This window comes from Natator depressus, chromosome 7 (assembly GCF_965152275.1).
Source record: "Natator depressus isolate rNatDep1 chromosome 7, rNatDep2.hap1, whole genome shotgun sequence".
In the NCBI taxonomy this organism is placed as follows: domain Eukaryota; kingdom Metazoa; phylum Chordata; order Testudines; family Cheloniidae; genus Natator; species Natator depressus.
This window is the reverse complement of record NC_134240.1, coordinates 1,658,208-1,679,957: the sequence shown is the minus strand read 5'-3', so window position 1 is coordinate 1,679,957 and position 21,750 is coordinate 1,658,208. Positions and strand designations below refer to the sequence as shown.

The window sequence follows — 21,750 nt, the reverse complement described above, 5'->3', positions numbered from 1 at the left end:
TAAGCTCACACATAAAAGTGTCCACAAACAACATATCCTACCTTCTACAGCTGGAAAGGAAAGAATGTCCCATCCTGGCAGATGGTGACCTAGCCTCAGGAAGTAATACTGACCTTCATTATCCTCCTAACTGAACAATAGCAATGCAACTTACTTGGGCATGAAATGATCAGCCCTCAGCAAACTCTAATTTGAACACAATGCAGCAGCATGCCTCCTCAGCACTAGCCATATTAAAACCTGTCCTCCACTTGCTACACTGGCTTCCCATACAATAATGTGCCAAATTCAAAGTTTTGGACTTATCTTCAAGGAGTTCCGTCATCTGGGTCTGGCAGGGCTCAAGGTGCGGGAAAAGACAGGTGCTGGTTATGATGTTACCAGACCAAGTGCCAGCTCATGCGAAGGCCCCGAGGCCTCACTGAACACTGACAAATGCATAGCTGGAAACCAGTCTGGCTTACCTGTGTGTTAGCATTGTTAAAACAGATGTTAAATTGATAAGAACGTGTTTAGTCTTGATGAAATGCTTGTAGGATGCGGCATGTTACTTATATCTGTAGCCCATGGTATAAAGTTATATTGAGTGTTTGCATTGTAATTGTACATTGTTTCTGTAGGGTTTAGCTCAGCAAGCAGGAAAGAAGCATTAATGTAAAGTGCTGGTCCTGCACATAAGCAGCCCATTAAAACCAAATGAGCTACTGTGAAACATCAAAGAAGAAAGATTTTGTTGATTGGCCTCCCAAACTCACACCCATAAAGAGGAGACACTTGTTCCATTAGTTTGAACACTGGGGGAAGGGAACCAGAAGGTACTGTATCACTGTGCTGCTTGAAATTTGGAGAGGTCAATATTTCTAAGCTGAAGCAAGAGATCCTCAACCTGCTTAGCTTGGGTTAGCCCTAAAGGACATACAGAGCTTGTATATTACAGCATCTTCTATTACAAGGGTAGGACCTTGGTGTAAATGGCTGAGCTGAGTTTGTGCATTATTAATCAAACTGTTACATTTCTGATTAATAGTACACTTGACCACAGAGTGGAACACACACACTGTTTGGTGTCAGTTCCTTTTATTTACTGTCTCTTTCAGCACAGGTGTATTTCACTAACTTGATATCCTTACTTCATCACTTTCACTCAACTAAAATAAATCCATATGAATGCAACCCCTTTCCTTCCTAACAGGATTGCCTAGGTGGTAAACCATATAATTAAAATTTACAGTATTTTTCCCAAAGCTGTATCACTTATATAACTTCCCTTTATAAATGTAACTTCATTACAATTACAGTATTAGATTCCATCAAGTTCCCTAATTTTCATTACTGTATCTGACAATATCTGATATTAATTTAAATTTTAATTCATTCACACAAATAGAGAAAAAGAGGAAATCTCTGTCTGCACCAGTGGTGTACTCTTAAGAAAAGCTGCAGCAAGTTTTAGTTCTGCAGAGTACTGAAGAAATCTAGCCATTAGGCCTTTCATTTTATTCTCTCAGTCTTCTGTTCTATCTTTTTCTAAAATAGACTTGATGCCGCCGCAATTCTTAAATAGTAATAACTCATAACTTTGGGCCCTTAATTACAAGAACAACAGAATTTGATTTTATGATGGCATTTGTGGTTGCTTCTTATTCTTGCAATAGGAAACACTTTGGCAATTTTTTTTTAAATCTTGCATGACATTTATACTAATGGGCAGATTAAATGTTATGCAGTCTACCATACACCCAAAACAGTCTTAATTTTCTTGAGCACGGCTGTCCACAACAATGTAATTGTTCTGACTTGCAATGGACAACCAAGTTTGTTCCTTAAAGTGTATCAGAAGAAAAGCCCTAGTAAATAAGGGAACAACGTTTACAACATACTGCTTAAATTCACATGCACAGTACCCAGCTTAAACAAAAATAAATTTAAAAATATGAAACAGGTTTGGATTAAAAAAAAACACACCAGCAAGTGACTACTTCAAAAAGTACATTCATTTCAGATTATGGTACAAAATTATCCTGAGTGAGACGAAGACAGAAAACTGAACGTAAACTGTTCCTATTTAACGAGTTAATTAAAAATTACCCAAATCATACTTAGGCTCACACTATAAACTCTTCACACTGTAAATATTAGGAACAGAGTCGAATATGTCTGTTGAGATGACTGGCTGTGTGGAATGCAATGTCAAGTGCTGATAAGGAGGTCTGAGACTCTGGCTGTCAAGCCATTTTTCCTCACACCAAGATGTCAACAGGCTCATACCAATACATACAATTATGATGGAGAGAAAGTTTAACAGACTCAGTAATGAAAATGTTTACAGTGCTACTTCAGAAACAACACTTCTACCAACAGATGAACAACACTTTACAGTAGATACCCTATGAAAAGCAATATCTACTAGCAAATATAATATTTTAAGAGCAAGCCATAATACACAAGTTTCTTATAGAAGATGGAACTTCTCCACAGTAGGTCAGTAATACCTGCTGCACCTACATGTTAGAATGTCATGCAAAGGTTCAAAACTTATCTTTGAAATGTTAATATGGAAAGTTTCATTAACATTTAAAGTATGCTCTGTCTGCTAGTGCTAACATGAATACTAAAGATCAACTCAGTTTTCGACAGTAGCCACAGGACTTTTAAATCCCACACACCACAGCAAGCAGAAATTTGAAGAGGGCAAATCGGCTGAGGGGGAAACCTGGAATCTTGTTGAGGTTGCAGAGAAGTAGGAGAGATTTAGAGGATACATCAGAAGAGAAAAAGTAGGGGATTAGAAAGGAGGGAGACAAAGGAGGAAAGGGAAAACAGAGTGGGGAAAAGAAAGAGGAAGTGATGAAAAGAGTTGAAGGGAGAGAGCAGAAGAGGGAGCACCAGTTATTGAAAACACTGCAAGGAAAGACAGATCCAGGATAGGAAAGACAAGGGGAAAAAATGTATTGACGGCAAAGTACAACAAAAATGAGATACAAAGTTGCATCTTTTTAAAAAACTAAAGTTGATTGACAAAGTTACAGCTGAATTCAATGCACAAACAATACACCCATACTTTGTCCCTCTGTACTACGGGGGCGTGATGATGCAGTTATTTTTCACCCTGGGTATTAAAGCTTAGTCTTCTGCCTAACTAGGAGACAGTAAAGTTTGCAAGTTCAGAGTAGCCTCACATCGTTGGGTCCAGATCTAGCCATTCTATTTTTATTTTGGAGTTTGAAATTGCAGCAACAAAAGGTTTTTTTAAAAAAGTACAGCGTTGAAGCCTGATCTCAAACCTGAAAGCAGCTCTTGCGTATTTGTTTTCTTCAGTTTTGTTTGCTTTCAAATCACTATATGGGAAATTTAAAAACTACTTTTAAGGTAAAAGTTGAGTCAACAGCAAGCAAAATTAAACGTCTAAAGAAACAAAATTTGGACTAAATTCACGTAGCACTCAAACACTGTATTATGTTCTTTTACTCAGGCAGCTCTCTAATGAATTATTAAAAGCCTCTGTACTCCAATACTGACAGATTTTAGGAATCTGATGGATCTCAAAGGGAGTAAACCATATCTGGATAAACTTTAAAACTTAGAAAGCTGAGTAAAAGGAAAACTCCATTGATTAGCCAGAACACTTTTGCCAAATATTTACTAAAAAATATTTTTTTAAAATTGAATAGTTTTTAGTAACGCCTTGCAATTTTACTATTTCCAGGTAATAACGACATCTGCATCTCAGTGAGGATGGGGGTGGGAGGATCCAATCCTATTTTAACAATACTTCTCAGCAGACGACAAGCACAATGAAATAGGGATGAAAGAACTGGCTTTTCACTGGACAGTGGAAAGTTTCATAGTTGTATAATTTTATAAAAATTCTTGGGTTTTTACTTTTCACCTCAGAAGCCTTAAAATTTCTAATTCTTTCTAATGGAAAGCAGATTCTCTTTTTCTGTTTTGCACTGTTAAATTGCCAAGGGGGCAGCTTCTGTTTGATTGTTAATTGTTCTTTTAATTTAAACGGTGATTTTCTGTGGTTTACTTTTTGTAATTAGATACAGCGTTAATGATCTCTTCTATTATGCTCTAGTTTTCCTGTAATTGTAGCCCCAAGTAGATCAAGTTGATAAGAAATATCTTAGAGATTTCTATCATAATGGTGCTTCAAAAAAAAAAAAAACTGAGCAAAGGGAACTGCTGAGAGATCTCACAGAACTAGAAAAATGAACAAGGACTTTTGACAGATATTCATTGAATGACGCAATAGATCTTTTCCATCACTAACTTCTATCATGAATTATTTTACCTGAAATGTAAATATGAACTGAATTTTTTATACTGAAAAATTAAAAATCATTGTTGTGACACTATGCCCCATATTACTCATAGAAATATTGTTATAATATGATTATAGCATATCTAAGATGTATTTTATGCAATATGGGTCATGTGATCTACCATTCAGTGAGATCTACTGAATATAATCATTAGTATCCATGCATCATTTTTGTATCTGAAGTTAGGAATATTGTCTATGAACCTATTACAAATGTGTTTACACCTCGAAAACGCCCGCTAGACAGAAAACAATAGGTCTTTGAAGATGCTAATTTTCCACCTTCCTGGACAGCCTTCCTGTGGACACTGCAAATAAACTTTGAGTTATGGCTGCAGGATCATGTGATCAAGTCCCCTGATCCTGGACTCCATGATAAAATTAGTACTTTTCCACTAACCAGGGGTGGGAATCACACTAGAAGACAAAGGATTCCTGCCATATGTAAAACCTATTTAAGGCAGGGGAGTGACATAATCGTGGTTCTTTCGTCACTGAATCCCCACCCAGGATGACTGCTGTAAACATCTAAGAAACAAAAACAAGGGGGGAGAAGGACTGAGCCCAGGCTGGAAGCGTGTCTAGCCTGTGAATGAAATATCTGAAGTTTTAAGCTGCAAGCAAGACCAGCTTGCCTTCAAGAATCTCTGCAATCTGCCTACAACAACTTTAGGGTGAGAATGTGCTACTTGTAACCAGTTTCTCTGGTATCTTAAGGCTTAGATTGCGTGTTTGTTTCATTTGCTAAGTAATCTGCTTTGATCTGTTTGCTATCCCTTATAATCACTTAAAGTCTATCTTGTGTACTTAATAAACTTGTTTTCATTTTCTCTAAAATCAGTTTGTGGCATTCATAACTGGGGGAGGGGGGAAAAAAGCTGTGCACATCTTCCTCCACATTGAGGGATGGTGCGAATTTCAACAAGCTTACGCTGTATAGTTTTCTGTGCAGCACAAGATGATACAATTTTGGATTTACACTCCGGGGGGGGTGCACTTGAGTGCTGGGCAATTCCTTAGCTAAATCTATTCCTTAGCTAAATCTTTCCCATGTAGAGCAGATCTCAGCATCTGTGTTAAACAGCAGCTGGGCATGTCCCTACCTGTGTGTGTGCTGGTAAAGTGCAGTTTGAAGCCTGAGGGAGGGCTTGGCTGGCTTGCCTCAGCAGGAGTGTAAAGGGAACACAGGCTAGTGGGGCAGGCGGGCTCAGTGGTACCCCAGTTTCAAGTGGCACCCTGGGGGGAACCTGTCACAATTGTCAATACATATTTTGGCTGCCATCTACAATTACTTTCGATGTGCTAATTAGAGATTATGAATTAAGACTACAAAATATTTAGGTTGCTTTCAGTGACTAAATAGTGCTGTCAGCTTATTCACTAATCTTTTAGTTCTGAGGACATGAATTCCAATCCTGTTTAGATTCCAGGTTAAATGGAACAATACAAAAAAATGGCAGTGTCAAAGAGCTGTGCGCTTCTTAGTGGCTTTCAAATGAAATAAAACATTGTTTGAGCCACTATTTATATATGACCATAAATAATTACATACAAAAATGCCAGATGTATGGTTGCCCATGCAACCTTAATCCTGCCTCCTTAGATGTCCAACTTGTGCATTGAATAAAGCCGGGGTCCTATAGAAAAAGTAACACAATCATGCAATTAAAGACTGTAGCGTAATGCACACACACAAGCGGGCAGAATTAAGACTGCACAGGCAGTCATAATCCTATCATTTCCCAACCTTTGAGTGCTTGACTTTACAACCTAAATAACTCTTAACATAATATTTTTTTAAAATATAATTTCCTAGGAAATGAGGTAAAAACAATTTCTATTATATTCACCTGGAACAACCACTCCATCGTGTATCTTTATCAGAGTTTGAATCCTGAATCTTGAGCTACAGAACTACCTGCACTGTTTGACAGCAGAAAGCACCTGTTATTTGGGGAAGCAGGGATGGAAGAAACGGGCTACATCCAAGGAATGATCAGGGGAATAGAATCCCTGGCTAGTTTCCTTTCCTCCCAATTTCAGGGTGGTGGTGGGGCTCCTACCACTGATGCCAGGAGAAGGGTTACATGGAACAAATAGGAACTTCTCTAGGTCAGGAATCTTCAAGGTCTGCTGCAAACAACAGAGGGATCCAAACCTCTTAAAAATTTATGTAAATTTTTTTACAGTGGAAAATATTAGTCAACCTAAATACAGACTTGCTATCAGCTCTCCCTATAACACACAGATCCCAGATCAAAACTGGTGAACTGAAAGAACATGGTGAACTGAAAGAACATGAGAAGATCACTTTCCACCACCCTTGAAAAAATGCTACTTATCCAAAAAGAGTAATATTTTTGGTTGGCAAGTAAATCAGTTTTTAATGTAACCATAATTATATTAATAGATAGGCTTGTAGAAATTTTGCCTGGACTGGTATGTTTTTATGATTGGTTTGAAGGCTGGTTTAAACAGTTTTTGTTTAATATACCCCTTTGTAGCTCAGCTGAAGTCATTAGAGACAACAGGTCACAGTTTCACACCAAAATTGTGTGATGCAAGGAAACCCCAACTCTCAGCACTAAGGAGTTAATGCAGCCTGACTGAAGTACTTTTTCATTCTCTTGTGACTTGCACTATCAAAACAGCATTCCATATTATCTACCACTGCAATGACATGACCCACACAGACCTCTTTATTTCTTGCTGACATGTTTCTGAATTCTTGGCAAATACTGAAAACTTTGTTAACAGAGTTAATCTTTATAACCCTCCTAAAACTTACCTATATAGTGGCACAGGTGTACAAGGTACCTTATAAACAAGGTCCCAGTCCTAAGGTAAAATCTAAATTAGAATGATACAACACATATAATGATTAAGGACCTGGCTGTATGAGAACTGCACAATAGAAGAGATTAGGAACTGAAGTCCATGAAGGATTTGAAAGAGGAGTTTTTATAGTACACAGAAGAGGAAGGATGTTCATAGTATAGAGAAAGTCACGAAAAGAGGTACAAAGTAATGAGTGGGAGGAGACTATAAAGCGAGCATAGAGCAAGAGACGGGGTGTAGGAGGAAAACACAAGCTGAGATGTAGGTGAGGCTGTCGTGAAGAGTCTTGAGAGTGAGGAAGAGCAACTTGGGCTTAAAGACTAAGCCAGGAAAATTATTTGAAAAAGAGGGCAACAATATGAAGCAGCACTATAGACATTTCAGTAGTCACAGTGAGATAAGGCACATACCAAGGGTTTTAGCAGTTGGTACGGAAAGTTGTTTTGTTTTGAATATTGAAGAACACAAAAAATTTGCAAAGAGCCTAGTCAGGGAACATTTGCGGGGGGAAGGCTACAGAGGAATTGAAGATGGCAGTGTGACTGGGGGAACCAGAATAATGGAGTCTTCAGCAATTAAGAGTATACAAAACACTTTAAGACTTGTAAAAAATTTAAAAACTGTCATCTATGAAAATAGGTGTATCCTGTCTAGGGAATCCTGAAGCATTTCCCAGTTGGTCAGAATCATAGGTAATTTTATACACATTTTCCCACACTGTTTCCAACACTTAGAACAGTGTCCTTCCACCAGTGCACCAAGCAATCTCCTTCTCTTTTGAGTCTCTCCTAAAGGCTCACTTTTGGCTTCCTTTCCACAATTACCTACTCAACTCTGCTCTCATGCCTCACCCTCATTAGCTAACTAACCTCCTATCACTTGAGAAATACGAGGTATTAAACTAAAAGACAGGTGCTTTTGAAAATCCTACCCTAACTGACTTAGAAGCCTAAGCTTCCATTGGACTTGGGCACTTTTGAAAATTTTACCCGTTAACAAGATTTATGTCCTACCTTACCAACGCAATTCTCACTTCTTTTATCATACACATTGTGAAGAGAGTGGTCACTTTGGATGGGCTATTACCAGCAAGAGAGTGAGTTCGTCTGTGGGGGGGCGGAGGGTGAGAAAACCTGGATTTGTGCTGGAAATGGCCCAACTTGATGATCACTTTAGATAAGCTATTACCAGCAGGAGAGTGGGGTGGGAGGAAGTATTGTTTCATGGTGTCTGTCTATATAATGTCTTCTGCAATTTCCACAGTATGCATCCGATGAACTGAGCTGTAGCTCACGAAAGCTCATGCTCAAATAAATTGGTTAGTCTCTAAGATGCCACAAGTACTCCTTTTCTTTTTACTTCTTTTAAAGATGCATTCTCTCTCCCTTGCCTGTATTTCACCTAATTTTAGTATGGTCTGATTTCAGAGGTGCTGAGCAATTACACCTTTCATTGGCTTCAATTTTCAGAGCTTTTGAAAATCAGATCCTAATAACTCTGGAGCAGAAAGAGTCTTATTTATCTGTAAACCATTAATATACAGCAATGACTCTTCACAAATAATAGACTGAAAGATACAACCTACTTGAAAACTTTTAAGAACCATTTTTAAATAAGTAGAAACAAATTCTTAATGTCTTAATAGTTGAGAAAATAGTTTAAGGGGTTAACATTCTGTAAAGTTGTTGTAATTGTTTAAATTCAGCAATTCAAAATTGTACAACATCTCTTTCATGAAAGGATAACATGGCATAGCTTTGCAAGTTTCATGGCAACAAGTAAAAAAAAAATGGGGCTAGTGAGTGCAGCGTGAATAAAACATAAACCACAATTAAAACAATATTATTAAGAGCAAAGTATTTTCTAAGGGCATGTCTACACTACAGCACTGTCAAGCTATGTTAGGTCGACCTATAGCCACCACAGTAATTACTGCAGAGGCTGATGTCCACACTACCCTCCTTCTGTCAGTGGTGCACGTCCTCACAGACTGAAGAGAAGCAGTGTGGGGGACTGAGAAACCTCTGCACTGCTCCCCACCTGGAGTCCAGCTCTTGCTTCCACGCGGGCAGCCGCCCAGGTTTCTCATCTTCCAGAGCAAGGAGCCTCTGGGCAGCAGGCCAGCTTGGAGTGGGGAGCTGGCTCCAGCATGGAGCCTTGAAATTGGCAAGACAACCAACAGCCAATGTAAGTAACACAGTGTCTACACAGATACTGTGTCTCCCTAACTACACCAACATAAGCCCTACGCCTCTGGTGGAGATGGAATTATTATGTTGGTGTAATAGGGCATTTACATCGGTGGGACAAGGCTGTAGTTTGTCCACTGACACAATTAGGTCAATGTAAGCTGCCTTACGTCAACCCAACTGTGTAGTGTAGACCAGGCCTAAGTAAAGTTTTATTATTATTATTATTATTATTATTACTATTATTAAAAAATTATATTATGGCACTGCCAAGAGACATCGGGATCATTGCCCCATTGCAAGGTACTGAATAAACTTGAGCTAAGTACAGGCACTGTCCCACAGAATTTACAATCTACGACATTGTCTGCTACTCCCTTTGCGTTGCCAGTAATGCCAGCTTTGATCATCTGCTTCTCCTGCAGATACCTTTTCACTTTCTTCCAGGTTGGCCCTTATGCATGGAGATTACATATCTCCATAAATCCAATACCAATCCTTCCGAAAGAATACTTGTAAGTATTTTGAAAATTACTTGGAAATCATGCAAGAAATCCAAAACAACTAACAAAAACAAACAAAACCACCTGCTGACGACAGCCATTCAACACAAAAACAAAACGTGGAATCACCTATAACTACTCCACAACCCACAGAACACCACCTCCAGGGGAAACCATGGCACCAGAATTCACCATAAGGACACGACACAATACCCAATCATCATTAATTTATCAACACAATGCCTCACTGGAGCTGAATTATCTGTACTCTCTAAGGGTCTGAACTTCGGCCCCACCACAGAACCTGATACCGTACTAATATGTGGAGAACAGGAAGAATTCTTCCACCATCTCTACCTCAAAAAATTCTTTCACTAGGACGACACCACTCACAATTACCATGTCCCCACCAACAATAATAAGAAAAAAATCATCTGACTGGGCACCACAGGATGAAAAATATTTGACTGTGAAATCCTTAATAAACATCATATCCACCATAATCTCTACACCACCAAGAGGACGGCCATAGAGTCCCTGAAATCTAACTACCAGATAGTAATCAAACCAGCAGACAAAAGGGGCACCATTGTATTTCTCAACCACGCTGACAACATCGAGGCCAACTAACAACTCTTTGATACTGTCTACTATAAAAGTACTCACAGATAGAGCCCTGCGCAGATACAGAATTTGTATCTGCATCCAAGCCATGATCCACAAACATGGTCAGCAGATATAAAATGGATATCCACAGACTTGCCAGGCTCTATTCACCCCCCACACCACAATTTATCCAGAAACTTATCATCAAATCCTTCCCCAAACAACTTCACAAGAAAGTCTACAAACTCTTCCCCCACAAACCCACTCCAGGGACCTTCTACATACTTCCCAAGATACGCAAACAAGGGAACCCAGGCAGACCCATCGTATCTGGTCATGGCACTCTTACTGAAGGAATATTGGGACTCTCAGAAACCATCCTCAAACCACTAAGGGCCAACTTCCACCAGGACACACTGACTTCCTCCACAGACTCTACAGTATTAACAACCTCCCTCAGAACACTATCCTCACCACCGTGGAAGTCACTTCCCTATACTCCAGCATCCCTAACAATGACAGCATAGCTGTCTGCCTCAAATGCTTACAAGACAATGGACAACCCTCAGACAGCCACCCCAAACACATTGCCAAACTCATCCATTTCATCCTCATCCATAACAATTTTACATTCAGCAACAAACACTTTGTCCAAACCATGCAAACAGCCAAGGGTACTAGGATGGCTCCCCAATATGCCAACCCCTTTGTGGGCCACCCTGAAGAAGAATTTCCGGACAAATGCACCACCAAATCAATGACATACCTGAGATACATCAATGATATTTTCATCCTCTGGACAGACGGCTTAATCACCACCCATCCATCAAAAGATGAGCATGGGAACTTATATTCATTACTCTGCTAGACAATAAAAAAAAAATCATGGACTGAAAAGAGACACTGGATTTATGGTTTATTACAACAATCTGTAACCCTCTAGCCCCCTCTCCCCTTTATCCTATGACTAGGTGTTAACGGGGCCACTTTACCTTGAATGGTCCCTTCAATATGTGCTAACTACTTAGGCTAAACAATCTGTTCCATCTTGCATTTTGCTGTGACTCTGAGTACCTTTCCCAGAGCTGAAGAAGAAGTTGGTCCAATAAGAGACATTACCTCACCCACATTTTCTCTCTAATTACCAGTTTCTAGCAAACAGAAAATATATACTTCCTTCACCTGGAGCACACTAAAGGAATCCCACTGATCAATCAATACAGAGCAAACATAGGTTATCTGAATCTCTGCACAAACTGAAGACCCTCACCCTGCAATTGAATATGCACAAGTGGCCTCTGGCACCTTCAGGAGCCCCACTGACTTCTATTGCCCAAGGTAGGAACAATGGGATATCCTTGCAGATTCAACTGCTGGACTGAGGCCTATAAACTCTGAAGTGCTGAGTAAATTCTCTTGCATCTGCAGAAACAGGAGTATAAAAGACTACAATGGTGATGAAGGAGAAAAACAAAGCAGATGCCTTATAGGTCTCTTCTAAGCAGCGAGAAATTAAGAATCCTGTGAAACATGTCCCAATTTTTACCCAAATTTCTTCAAAATCGGGACAATGCCTATTATAACATCTACTCTCCAGCCTCCTGACAGCATTCCCCAGGCATTCCACTTTACAAAACCACAGAAGGAAAAAATTAGAATCCTAATGAGATGCATTTTATGAACCTATTAGATAATCTTTTTTATTCACTGTAGCTCACACACATTAACTCAGGGTATGTCTACACTGCCCACATTGCAGCACTGTGACGTGGGAAGTGTAGACACGCTTTATCACCAGGAGAGAGCTCTCCCAGCGATTAAAAAAAACAAAAAAAACAAAAACAAAAAAACAAAACAAAAACTACCCTCCCTCATGCCACCCCTTCCTACCAAGGCCCTGCCCTCGCACTGCCCCTTTCTCCACGAGCCCCCACCATTGCACCGCCTCTTCCCCCCTCCCCAAGACCCTGCCCCCAATCACTCCTCTCCGCCCCCTCCCCCACATCGTTCACCCTTACAGCCCAGTAAAAAGTGCGGGGGGGGGAGGGCCACAAAGGCCCCTGTTCCAGGGCCCATGATTGCAAGTCCCACTGCATCCTTACTCCAAAAACATCACCTTTGCTTTCACATGTTATACAAAATGCAGCAGACATATATTTATAGTATAATCTCTCTATCAGTCATTGAAATTTCATCACCATGCATCACAAATTGAACTCACAGCTTAATCAGCATTAGTCTGGGTTTGTGTAACCTGAGAATGGTTCGTTACCCAAAAGTAACAGTGAGCACTGCAGTATCACTTGTAATCAAGGTGGGAATGGAAATCTTGAAGTCTGTGTGTTGTTGGATTTTTGTTTGTTTTTTGGAAATAGAGTCCCTCTCTGCCCAATCTTGAAAACTCCAATTTTTGAAAATTCTGGAAGTCATGCTCTCTGACCACTCTACCTACAGATCCAAGAACTTACACTGCATCACCATGGAGAAGTAGCCTTTTCTGTTAATATACCCCTTGACTAACTGGAGGTGACATCACAGAATATAGGCAGATAGGTTTCCTGAACAGCTTCTGCACAATTCAGAATCCCAGTTGTTTAAACCCCTCCATTATCTCTGGCACACTGATCACCTTGATTACAATCCCTTGCAATATGCTATGTATCACTACGCAAACCTCCACAATAGTTTTCAGAGTAGCAGCCATGTTAGTCTGTATTAGCAAAAAGAAAAGGAGTATTAGTGGCACCTTAGAGACTAACAAATTTATTTGAGCATACGCTTTCGTGAGCTACAGCTCACTTCATCGGATGCATTCACTCCACAATAGTAGCTCCTATCATGGGCTTTCTGATCCCAAGCTACTGACTGTATGGGGTAGCCATAAAAGCAACACTACTCTCTCTCTTGGCTCAACAGCGTGGTGCTCTCATCTTGGAGGTCTGGCACTGCAACATTAAGGCTAACTCACCACAGAAGGATAGGATAGAAGTGTCTCCTTCCTCACTGTGAAGTTATACAGTCACTGTTGCTTATCCCAGGTCTCAAGGACAATTCAGTACCACCAGTCTGATTATGGTCCGGATCCAAAAACAGCATTCTATCTAGTGAACAAGTTATTCTCAAATACACAGTGCCAGCTTTTCTGGAGGCCCCAGAGGATTAGTGATTATTGCAGCAAATTTTATATCTTATGCCAGAACATCCTCCACCTGAAAATTTATAGAAATTTGCCAGGGAATCATGCAGTTTGACATCTTCTTTCAATTTCCCTGGATAGCTCTCAAAAGCAACCGATACAGAGAGCTGTGCTAGCAACTGTGCAATAGGTACCAGGCAAGCAACATATTGACAAGAGCAAAGTGCAGTGTAAGCAGTGGTTTAACTCTCTAGCGTTAACACAACCTTTGGGCATGCCTACACTATGACGGTATACCTATGATGTTGCAGCTGTGCCGCTGGAGCACCATAGCATAGACTCTTCCTACACTGATGGAAGAGGTTCTTCTGTCGATGTAGTTAATCCATCTCTGAGAGGTGGTAACTAAGTTGACAGAAGAATTCTTTCATCCACCTAGCTGCATGTACACCAGGGGTTAGGTAAACTTAACTATGGTGCTCAGGTCAAAAAATGTTCACACATGTAAGCCCCGAAGCTAGGTCAATCTAATTTTCAAGAGTAGACCAGGCTTTAGAGTTGGGTTACTGTAAACTGAACTATGAGAGGGTATGATGCATTAAGTGAAAATATATTAAGGCCACGTAACTACATTAGCCAGTATAAACTATGTACTGGATTATTCTCAATTATATATTCACTATCTACTGTAAACTACCTCTCTTCTACACATCACTTCCCCAAACACACATGAACAAATGAATATTTCCCCCTCTTTCCCCTGCACTCTGTCCAAAACAATATCTTCCTTTTCTGTTGTTCCACCCACACCGTCTCCACAACCCTTGACTCCCTTTTTCTCTTTTAATTTCTATATCAAGTTTATTCTCCTCATCTTCACCTCCATGGTTCTGCACACACTACCACAGCCTACACCTTATTACATGTCATTCTGTGCCCTATCACAGTCATGGTCCTCCACAATCATCCTCTCATTCCTGGTTTCACACTACCTTTTATCTTTGGAATAGACTCTTAACTCCTACTGTTCCCATGGCACCTTCCAACCCAATTTAAAAAACACTTGCATCATCATCTTTACTGAACGACTCAGCAAATGAGGTATGTGCATCTTGCATTTCAACAGTTATCCAGTGCTTCATATCTGTCCTAGTTACAACATAGATTCCTTGAGCCACGGATCATGTCTTTAAACTGTTTTGGTAAACATTATGTATACTCCTAGCGCTCTGTGTCAATCATACTGCTGTTTTAAACAGCAAAAAATGTGTTGTCTTCCCTCAACCACTAACAGTGCATTTTGTTTTGGTGGAGTAGTAACTAGTTAATTAAAAACTGTCCAAAGTTACTTTATGATTAATATGACAATGCAATGTGGGGTAGCACAAACTACTGAAGAAATTACTCCCTGTATTACTGCCATCTAATGGCACATATACATACATCTTCTTGTGATTTAATGAGATTATACGACTTAAGAAAAACATGAAACTGCATTATTGATTATTATTCCACTTTTACCAGAAACCAAATATTATGGCAGAAAATACTACTTTTATTAAGTGGTCTGTATTTAAAGGGAATTCACAGTTTGTTCTGCAGGTAGCACACATTAATATTTGGAGATGCCTGCAACGTGCAGTCCTTAATTGGAATCATGTCACGGCTACCATCATGTAGCACAGTGAATTTAAATGCTGGATATCTGCACTTGGCAGCTGCTTGGCAGGCTTTATAATAAGAAATCTTCCTGAAAATTGATAGTGTCTTTAAATGTAATATGAAGATATAGACAGTATTTTGAAAATCAAATACCTAATATCCTGCAGCAGTCTTCCAATCCATCCACATCTAACATACTGTTTACCATCAATTTGAGCTACTTAACAGCTGGTAACAGCATTTATATTCAGCCACCATTTTCAAAGAGAGCAGCCAAATAGGTTAATGTAACATAACATAGCTTCCACTGGGGAAAACATTAATATATAACTTCTAATCAAAGTTTTGGGGACCAGGTTAGATGGAAAAATACAGTGTGACTGAAATTACATTGTCAAGCTTGAGACAGTAAAATGTGAATATACTGCATATCAAAACACATAAAAGCAGTGAACAATAGAAAAGGTCTGACTCAATGAACAAGCGTGCATGGTGGATAGAACAAACCCGGTCTCATGTGTCAGGCAAGTCATTCTAAACATGAATAATGATACATCTAGTCATCTTTAAAACAATGAGTTAGAAGTCATTTCAAGTCCCCAAGTCTCTCTACCAATTCATGGTTTTACATAATTGCATTTTCCTAGGGTTTAAAGCATTGCTCTCTCCTTTTACTGTATGGAAGGCTCTCACAAACAGGGCAAAGTGACTAACGACCAGCACTGGGGCAGGCGGGGGAGAACAGTGAAACTGACTGTACATAAAGTGCTGTCAAATAAGCACTATATAAGCTAAAAACAAAAATTGTTACAAATATATATCACAATCTTAGGTTAAAAATGCATTTACACACATGCATATTTTTAAAAAGACACCGATTTCACAAATACATTTTTCTTGCACGATTCCTTTGCTCTATTGTTTTTCCATAGTAGCAGAGCCCTAGACAAACCCTCTCAGCCAACAGTTAACAGAGAACGGCAGAACAGCTGCTCATTGGGAGGTAGAAGTGGCATTACAAGTGTGACGTTGCACTTCATATGATTTTTTTTGAAAATATGTTAATGAGTGTGAATATAATGTAACTGGAATATGCTTTATGCAAAAGGTTTTTGTAAGGTATTATTACAAAGCTTATAATTTACTGAGTGCGGTCATTCTATTTGTATAAATGTATTATTCTTGTATCTGAAACTAGAAATATGAAATATAACTCTGAGGTCCTATTGTAATTATGCAAAGTGTGGGCCATTAATGGTGGTTTGGTATCTTGGCTCCCGTTAACCACGACAATTGACTGTAGATGGCTCTGTTTACTTGCAAGCCTTCCTGTGAGTCAGGCCGGGAAGAATGAAGGCTTGGGGTCTCACAGGACATGTGACCATGTCACCTGGTACTAGAATCCATCTTAAACCTGGGGCTTTTCTGTTTAGAAGGAGGGGTGCGGACCCAGAGAGACAAAAGATTCCCCCCTTGTGCCAAAGCTATATAAGGGGGTGGAACAGAACAAAGGAGGCTGGAGTCATGTGAAATCCCCTGCTTTTCACCTAAGATGCCTGCTGGAACTAACAAGAACTGTACCGGGGAAAGGACTGGGCCCAGACTAGGAACGAGTCTAGTCTGTGAAAGAAGCTTATTGGAACATCTCTGTGGGTGAGATTTCATCTGTAATCAGTTTCTTAATGTATTAGGCTTAGACTTGCGTGTTTTGTTTTATTTTGCTTGGTAACTTACTTTGTTCTATCTGTTATTACTTCGAACCACTTAAATTCTACTTTTTATATTTAATAAAATTACTTTTTGCTTATTTATTAACCCGAAGTAATAAATACCTGGAGAGCGAACAGCTGTGCATATTTCTCTATCAGTGCTATACAGGGCAGACAATTTATGAGTTTATCCTGTATAAGCTTTATACAGAGTAAAACAGATTCATTTGGGGTTTGGATCCCATTGGGAGCTGGGTGTCTGGGTGCTAGAGACAAGAACACTTGCTAAGCCATTTTCAGTTAAGTCTGCAGCTTTGGGGGACATGGTTCAGACCTGGGTCTGTGTTTGCAGCAGGCTAGTGTGTCTGGCTCAACAAGACAGGGTTCTGAAGTCCCAAGCTGGCAGAGAAAACAGGCTCAGATGTAGTCTCAGCGCATCAGGTGACAGTCCCAAGGGGGTTTATGTGATCGAAACCGTCACAACAAGAATGATAAGTACCAAGCAGTGTTGTCTAGAGTTTAGAACAGGAGTCAGAACCCAACTCTATTCCCAACTCTGTAGCTGTCTTAGACTGTGAAGTTAGGTAAGTTCCAGACTCTGTACCTTCAGTTTTTCCGTAAAGAAGAAGTATACAATAATTAGGGCCCTACCAAATTCACGGTCCATTTTGGTCAATTTCATAGTATTTTCAAAATCATAAATTTCATTATTTCAGCCATTTAAATCTGAAATTTCATGGTGTTGTAATTTTAAGGGTCCTGACCCATAAAGGAGTTGTGGGGGGGGGGGCCGCAAGGTTATTGTAGTGGGGGTGGGAGGAGCTGCAGTACTGCTACCCTTACTTCTGCACTGCTGCTGGCAGCAGCGCTGTTTTCAGAGCTGGGCAGCTAGAAAGCAGCAGCTGCTGGCCGGGAGCCCAGCTCTAAAGGCACAGCCGCCACCAGCAGCAGCGCAGAAGTAAGGAAGGCATGGTTTGGTATTGCCATCCTTATTTCTGCACTGCTGCCTGCAGAGCTGGACCCTCAGTCAGCATCCATCACTCTCCAGCCGCCCAGCTCTGAAGACAGCAGCACAGAAGTAAGGGTGGCATGGTGTGGTGTGGCCACCCTTACTTCTGCACTGTTGCTGGTGGGGCAGTGCATTCAGAGTTGGGTGCCTGGCTAACAGCCACCGCCGCTCTCCAGACACCCAGATTTAAAGGCAGCATAAAAGTAAGGGAGGCAATACTGTGACCACCCCCCAAAAAAACCCTGTGGCCCCCCTGCAATTCCCTTTTGCCTCAGGACCCCCAATTTGAGAAACGCTGGTCTCCCCTGTGAAATCTGTATAGTATAGGACAAAAAAACCACAAAAATATCAGATTTCACTGGGGGGGACACTGAAGATGGACCTGGCAGCGGTATGACCCTTTGCAACAACAGATTGGAAATGTTTCCTGAAGTCCTGTGGTAGATGTTTAATGAAGGCCGTTAGCTTGCTGTAATTAGTAAAGTTATATTTAGCCATGACCATTGGATAGTTCATAATCTGGAACTGTAAGCTTGTGGACAACTAACACTTTCATACCAGAAGGTCCAATCGGTTTTGATCCTTGTCACAGGGGGTAGCACTTGAAAAATGCAGTGTACCCCGTTTGTTCACAGCATCCACCACAAGGGAGTTAGGTGAGGGATGGGAAAACAAAAAGCTATAGTCCTTAAGAGATACCTAATATGTCTTACCCACCCTTTTGAATGTTGGTGGAATAGTGGATGGCATCTGTCATACTGTCTTAGCTAGATCCAGGAGAGCCTCATTAATAGGTAGCCCCATTTTGGAGAGTGTTGCTGACTGCAAAATATCAAGCAGCCTGTGCTGTTGGTCTTTGACCTCCTTCAGAGGGATTGGCAGTGTGTCTGCTACCCTTCTAATAGGGTCCTGGAATTGTCTGAAGGGGGGGAGGCATGAGCACCTCATCCAGCAACAACAACAAAATGGGTGTTTCAGGAGTGAATTCTATGCCTGCCCTAGCTTCCAACTCTTCAAGCGTCTCTTCCTGCCTTGGAAGGGAGGATGAGGAACCCCGGTCTCCCTGCAGGACAAGACGGGTAGCTTATTGAACTGCTGCCAATAGGCAGCCCACAGATTACAATATTGCCATTGTTGGGAGGTCCACAAGGGAGTGGGGGTGGCATACAGGGTTGGTTTCACCATGCTTGATGCACTGCAAAGTCCTCCCTTTGTCCGAGGGCAGATTCCCAAAAAGGTATGTAGGAGAACCCCTAACAGAAATTGAGGAGACCGACCGGGTGTCCTCCTCTTCTTCCTCCACATCCTCCCATTGCCGCACAGCCAATGAGAAAGGAGGAGAGTATTGTGCCAGGGAGTGGCCACTCAGACTAAGGTCTCGGCACTGTGAAACACTTGGTATCTGACAGCAAAGGGGACTGGTTTGTCTGACACAGAGATCCCTCGAGTATCGGAACTCCTGCAGTACTGGAAAGGATGCCAATGCCAACACCATAGCCGAAGTTTCCATGGCTGGAGCCAATGGTACCAGTAATGCTGAGCATTCCGCAGGCCTTGCTGGACATCAATGCCTGCTTGGTACCAAGGGTACCGCTTGTACAGACACCCCCAGGTGAGCTTCTTGCATCAGGACCAATGGCTGAATTAAGGTGCGCAATGGCACCAACTGCTGAGTGGAATGCTTTGGTGCTGATGATGAGGCCAAGCTTAATGACACCTTGTGCTTCTTTTTACTAGAGAGTGCTTATACCCTCCTATCGGAGCAGTGTTTCCTATCTTTGGAACTCTGGCACTTTACTGGCCCACTGGTTTCAGAGGAAGAGTCTTTGGCCTGCACAGTACCCTTGGAGACTGAGAACATTGGCAGGGACCTGGTCTTCTATGGAGTTTAGCTCCTTAGGTATAGAATCCATGCTCCTCTTCTCGGGAGTCTTCCCTGGGTGCTCAAAAGGCTTCCCTTTCTTAGGAGAAGCATGTCCCAAGGTGGGTAGGGTGCTGGATCCGTCTCAGAACAGATACACAGGGGGTCTCCTGACCTGGCTCAGAGAGCAGTTGCAGGGAATGTTCCATCGCCAACAGTCTGAGCTGCATCTCTGTTCTTCTTGGCCCTGGACTAAAGGACTCAACAAAAAACTTTTGGGAGATATGGGACTCTCCTAGGCAACAGACACTCTTGGGAGTGTCCGTAACTCACCAGTATAGCCTCCTGGTAGGAGAGGCAATATTTGAAGCCTGGAAAATAGGTATACCCTATCATGAGAAGACAGACCTCCTGGGGGGAAAGCAGTCTCACCTAAACTACCTATACTAATACTAACAACACTGAACTATCTTATATAGAAAAAGTCAAGAGAAAGGCTGAGCACACTCTAAGTGGGCATGCTAGTGTTCCACCTGGGACCTGGGAGGTAGGGAAGGAACTGAGGATAGTTTGCCTGCCCACTTCTAGATAGCCTCAGTGTTTGCCACAAGGAGGCATAGGGCTCACGCGCGTGCCAAACAAGCACTGCTAGCTAGAAATTTCAAATCAAGGGCTTGAGAGACACATGCGCACCTGGAGTGGTACATCCATAGGGACGCTACTCGAAGAAGAGCATTTTTGCACACCGACTCACCAATCTAGTGAGGAGGGCTTTCAGCTAGATTCAAAGAGGGCAGGTAACAAAAGTCCAAAGGCAGATATAAAAAAGGGGACCTTAAGAGAACTGCATATTGGCAGGGGGAGAAAAGAATGGAAAATTACCTACAGGGTCACGGGCACAACTAGAACAACAACAGTGGGGAAATTTGCTTAACGTCTTAGACGTCTACACACAAATGGAAGTAGTATGGGGAGTAAAGAGCATGAACTGTAAATATTAGTTCATAAGCTAAATTATGACTTAGTTGACAATACAGACACTTGGTAGGATAAATCTTATGACTGGAACACTGGTATAGAGGAGTATAACTTTTCAGTATAGGAGGAAAAGGGAGGAGATACTGCATTACACATCAAAAACATATACTCCTGTTCTGAGGTCCAAGAGGAGGTGAGAGGCAGTCCAGGCAAAACTTTCTGAATGATGACAGAAGAGAGGAAAAAATAACAAAAGAACAAATAGGGAGGAGATGAATGATGAGGCATTTCTAGAACAAACAACAGAAATGTCCAAAACACAAGACTTGGTAACAATGGGAGATTTCTACTAAGACATCTAGTGGAAAAGTAATATGGCAAAACACAAAACAGAAGGGATAAAAATCAATGATTTTTTTTAAAAAAAAGCAAAAATCGGTTTTTAATTTAAATAGGTTTTTTCCTCAAAAAGCATTTTATCAAAAAATCCGATCTAAAGATAGTTTTAATTAAGATACATTATAGCTCAAAGATCTCTTATCACAGAATAGGGATTATAAATTCTAATTCTATACCATGAGACAATATAGTCATGTAATATTTAAGAAAAGCTTTGTAAATGAGTTCCAATAGTTCATGGATTCGGGACCCCATTTTATGAGGTTCCAGGAGCTTCAATATAGATTATTTTGGTTAATCTTTCTATCTACCCAACGGGATTCAGTGCTCAGTCTAGAAGATACCATCAGAGATGCTTAGTTTTGCAGTTCTCAAACTGTGGATGCTTGTTAACACCAAAAATGTTTTTAAATAAATAATATATAGAGGTGAGAAATACCAGACCTCAACCCTATTGTCCTCTGCAAATTTGTGTACACAGAGTCAATCCCTTACCTCTCTAAAAGTGCAAAGTTTCAAAAAGTTAAATGAAT

The 21,750-nt window shown here is 40.8% G+C and overlaps 1 protein-coding gene across 1 annotated transcript in view; it reads right to left on the bottom strand.

Moving 5' to 3' along the window:
* The window catches only part of PRKAR2A (protein kinase cAMP-dependent type II regulatory subunit alpha), a 158,082-nt gene that overhangs the window by 113,650 nt on the left and 22,682 nt on the right, over positions 1–21,750 (bottom strand). The window lies entirely within an intron of this gene.